General features: G+C 39.5%; 1 long non-coding RNA gene across 1 annotated transcript; it reads left to right on the forward strand.

Annotated features, from left to right (window-relative positions):
- The first annotated feature begins 760 nt into the window (after positions 1-760).
- Positions 761-1,746, forward strand: LOC116726797 (uncharacterized). The gene is made up of 3 exons (XR_004340667.1): positions 761-1,385; positions 1,464-1,520; positions 1,601-1,746. It is a non-coding gene; the product is annotated as an uncharacterized LOC116726797 (long non-coding RNA).
- The last annotated feature ends 3,218 nt before the right edge of the window (positions 1,747-4,964 follow it).

Consider the following 4,964-nt stretch of genomic DNA (forward strand, 5'->3'; position numbering starts at 1 on the left):
CCCCTAGGTAGGTGATTCTCATGACCTGAGGGTCATCACACACCGCCTGCAAGGAAACTCTATGTCTCCGGAAAACAGATTTTCAAACCGTCATCGATTATCAGCTCGGGATCTGCGCGGGAAAAGGCGGGAGCCATCTGTCAGGCTCTCTCATGCTGACTATGAGTTTGTGACAGAATACCGGACAGGCCTCACCTGTCATCTATGTGTGGCAGGCTAAAAAAAAACCCCTAGGTAGGCGATTCTCGTGACCTGAGGGTTAACACAGAGGGCCTGCAAGGAAACTCTATGTCTCCGGAAAACAGATTTTCAAACCGTCATCGATTATCAGCTCGGGATCTGCGCGGGAAAAGGGTTCCTGCCAGCTGTCCGTGTCTTTCAGGGTGATTCTCATCAATTATCAGGTATAACTGTTTTACCGCTTTATTTTATGGTAGCACGATTAGTCAGTGCTAACTATGAGTTTGTGATTTCCTTCATCACTTAAATTTTAAACTCTTATAGATTTTTTTCCTGTAACACTTGCTAGTGTGAAACATGTCAGTAAATGTTCCTCATTTGTACACGTACTTCTGAAGAATATGTGACAGACAGTAAACAGGCCTACGTGAGGCTGCTCAAATTTAACTTTTATCTTTCCGCAGTTAAAGAATTTGTCCAGACTTTTCCAGAATTTGGCCCTGCATCATTGTGAATGATTTTGTTCAGTTTTTTTCTTGCTGATGAATCAACACTGTGTAAATCCTGGTTTAAATACATTTGAAACTCATAGATTTTTTTTCTGTAACACTTGCTAGTGTGAAACATGTTAGTAAAAGTTCCTCATTTGTATACGTACTTCTGAAGAATATCTGTCAGGGACTAAACAGGCCTAGGTGGCTCTAATGATGCAACTCTCAGAATCTGAGCGTGAGGCCATCTGTGTGCCAGGACATATGAGCTGAGGGTCAGTGGTGACCCCTCCCACGCAGAGGACCCCCCTTGCTCTCTGCCTGCGTGTGTGACAAGACTTAAAGCTGGACATATACCTCACGCGTTCTTTTAAAAGCAGACGTCATCTCGGGGTAAGAATCACAGCTCTGCAGAATTTCGACTCACTTTTGTTACAAATCCAGCTGTATTTCCAAACTTGTTAATTTTCTTTAAAGAAGTATTATTTTGAATCATGTCCGACTTTACAGGAAGATCTGCAGGTATAAGTTCTCAGGTTCTGTCCACATTGTTCGATCGTAAGTAAATACAATTCTCAAATTCTCTTTCTCTAATCATATACTGAATATATATATGTATATACAGAAATGCATCATGCTTAATAATGATTTTCTTATTTTTAGGGGCAGTCTCAGAAGATCCAAACATTGTCTTAGAGTCGGAATTTATAAGCGGTAAGTTTGTTTTCAGCATACCTTTTTTTCTTCTTTAACCAGAGTTGTAACATAATTTAAAATATTATCTGCTTACAGATCTTGCCAATACTCAGGAGACATACCAGAACCACACAGCATTAAACAATACAATTGGTAATTTAATATCTCTGTAACCAGAATTCTAAAAGCGAGAAAATAAAACATTTACTCTAATTTTACTCTATTATTTACAGATAACCGGGAGAATCCTAGGAAGAACCGCTTGTCATTGAATAAAAAAAGAACTGACTCTGAAGCTATCAGATCATCACAGCTGGTGAATACGGCTCTGACACCATCCGGTTCTGTTCAGACAGGAGTACACAGTAAGTTTTTTTTCTTTTTTTTAAAAACAACTATCTTAACCAATCAAGAAACAGTTTTTTTTTTATTATTTATTTTTTCGTCATTTTACAGGCATAAACCGCGATGAAGACGTAATTCTCATCTCGTCAGAATCGGAAGACGAACCTGTGTCAGACCTGCCTTCAGGGCAGAGATTTGATTTCAACTCCGTCACGCCTCCTCCCACACCACGGCAGGCTGCCAGGGCAAGGCCAGACATCGAACAGAGAGCAGAACCTGAAGCGGAACCGGAACCAGAACCTGAAGCGGAACCAGAACCGTTACCTGAGAGGCCTACTAATTCTCTAAACCCATGTAAGTTTAATTATTTGTTTTAGATAATAAAGATATATACCTTTAATGCTTCTCATGTCTGATTCCAATGCAAGTCCCAATTTTCAAACTGTTATTTTAAGTTAAAAGAAAGATATATATCCGTAACGTAAACTCTAATAAAGTTTCTCTTTATAACACCTTAAAATACGAAACATGGGGATGGGTGTGAATATTTTTCTACACCGGGAACATTTCACTGAAAACTTTTCTCAACCCACCCCGACACACAGAGACAGAGACAGCAGAGGGGAGGGGTGTGTGTGTATAGGGCTGGGTGTGTGTCCAGGGGTGTGTAGGTGTGTGTGTGTGTGTGTGTGTGTGTGTGTGTGCATGCGCTTTTTTTTGTCTCCAGGACATAACAGCCGATGGCCAGGGGTGGGTGAGCGATCCCCCCACCCGCAGAAGATCCCTTGCTCTCTCTGCGTGCGTGTGTATGTCTCGTTGACATAAAGCTGGACATGAAAGCAGACGTAATAAAAAGGAGTTTGTGTGTATTTATTTCCCCACATACCACTATAAAAATAAATAAATAATAAAAATTTAAAAAACCTTACAAGTCGCCAAGAGCTACGTTCTTGTCAAGTTGGAGACTCCAGTTTGTCTTATTGTAAAATTAAAGTGCAATGTTTGTTCACTACCCCCTCTAACATGCTACATGCTTTTTTAAAAAAAAAATATTTATTAATTTATTCTATGTTATTTTTTGTATTTACTTTATCCTAATCTACTTTATTTATTTTTTAAATGCTTTTTCAGTATTGCTTTAATTCGGCCTTACCTAACTGATTGTAATCATATTAAATATATTCCACAGCTTCCGTACTCAGGGGCTGGGAGAGGAAGAGGAGAGCACATAATCTCCAATTCAGAACCGTTTTATTAGATGGATTGATTACAGGTATTTTATTTGAATTTATCTAGTAAAATCACATTTCATAGCTGCTAGAAGTTTATTCCTAATTATTTATTGCAGAATCTTTCATGCTGCTGGACAGACCTCCTACGGACAGAGGACGACGACGACAAGCTCTGGCTCGCAACCGAGAACAAGTTAAAATCCTGCTACAAGCCAGCAGAACAGTGTTGCATAATCTTTCCTCCGATGCAAAGGTGATTGTGAAATGATTCATGTATGATTTGTCTCTTATAACTCAGTAAAGAATGGAAGACCAACAAGCTAGAGTTGAATCATCTCAATCAGATTATTCTCAACAAATTTCTAATTCCATCCAAACTCTGCAAACACTTGCATTAGCATTGAATACTGGGGGAAATGACTTTTCACAGAGCCCTGCTCTTAGCCCTGCTAGATCACCAATCTCTGATATTTTAAACGCATCTGAAGTCTCAGACTATTTCAGACAAATTAACGATGCAGTCCGTGGTTTAAATGACTACATATCTCCGCAAAACTCACCCGTTGGTTCACCGGCTACTTCGTCTAGCATTTCATTAGATGAAGGTTTTCAAAATACAGAATCTGTGTTACCATCTGAAACAGTTTCTGCAGCAAATGATCAAGCACGGCAGCAACAGCAGCGAGGAGGTAATCTAGATCAAAATCAGAGAATTGAACGTCAGCGTTTCAATAACATTGAAATAAGGAGATCGTTATCAATCGGGCCTCCAACCCAAGCTGTACCTGACATTGCTGAATTCTACACCGCAGTTATGAATGTTTTAACTGATCTGGCAAATGATGCAAGATCAATAGCTGAACGTAATGACTTTGTACAGTTAGAATTAGTGTGGGGTGATATTTCTCATCACATAAATATCTCTGTTACTGATAACGACGCAATCCTGCCTGCATTTGAAGAATTTTTAGATGACCTCGTTCAATCTAATGCAGAGCTGCCCTCAGAAAGTAATTTGGAGCTGATTCTTCAGATAGTCAAGAATCCTACAGGAGGTTCAAAACGCAAGGCTGAAAGAACATTGGAATGTGAATTGATTAATAAGAAGAGGCGTCACCTGTATATTGTAGAAAATACAGGAAATAAATTGTGTTTTGCTACCAGCCTGGCACATATAGCTCACCCTGAATTTACAGATAAACAAGCTCTTGAACAGGGAAGAAAGTGGCAGCATCAGGCAGGTCTAACTGATCAGACAGCGGTTACATTCAGCGACGTCGCAAAGTTTGAAAACATTCTACAAAGAAAAATTGTAGTGTTTCATCGAACCTCAAAAGATAGGGCTTTATCTAAATTTGAAACAGATTTCCAAAATCGTTCAAATCCCTGCTTTCTCCTCCTCCATAATAATCACTTCTATGGCATTAGGAATCTTGCAGGTTTTACCGGGTCGAGATATATTTGCAGATTTTGTTACGGCGGTTATAATAATTCTAACACCCATCATTGCCAAGGTTACTGTGGTGTCTGCAGTTGTTACAGTTGCACACAATTGCAGTACAATCCAGTACATTGCGATGACTGTAACAGAATATGTCGAAACTCTACATGCTTCGATAGGCACAAAGAACCTCGCAACAGACCTCATGCTGAAATGCTTGTAAGTGATTGCGAGACGATCAAATTTTGTTCTACGTGTAAAAGGTTGTATCGCGTTCCTATGAACAAAGAGAAAACTTTACACATATGCGAATCAAAATGTGTCATCTGCGGTGAAAAAAATCTACCTCCTGGTACAGATGTAACTCTTAACGATCATCAATGCTACATTCAAACCAGTACTATTGATGACAAACTTCATGACAAACTTGTGTTTTACGATTTTGAAACCTTTGTAGATCAGAGCGGCGTACATAAACCCTTTCTAGTCTGTTCAAAAACTGTGAAAGGTGTTGAATGGCACGCTTATGGCCTGGATTGTGCACAGCAATTCCTTCTTCATTTCCGAAGACCAATGTTT

This window comes from Xiphophorus hellerii, chromosome 10 (genome assembly GCF_003331165.1).
Source record: "Xiphophorus hellerii strain 12219 chromosome 10, Xiphophorus_hellerii-4.1, whole genome shotgun sequence".
Lineage (NCBI taxonomy): Eukaryota > Metazoa > Chordata > Actinopteri > Cyprinodontiformes > Poeciliidae > Xiphophorus > Xiphophorus hellerii.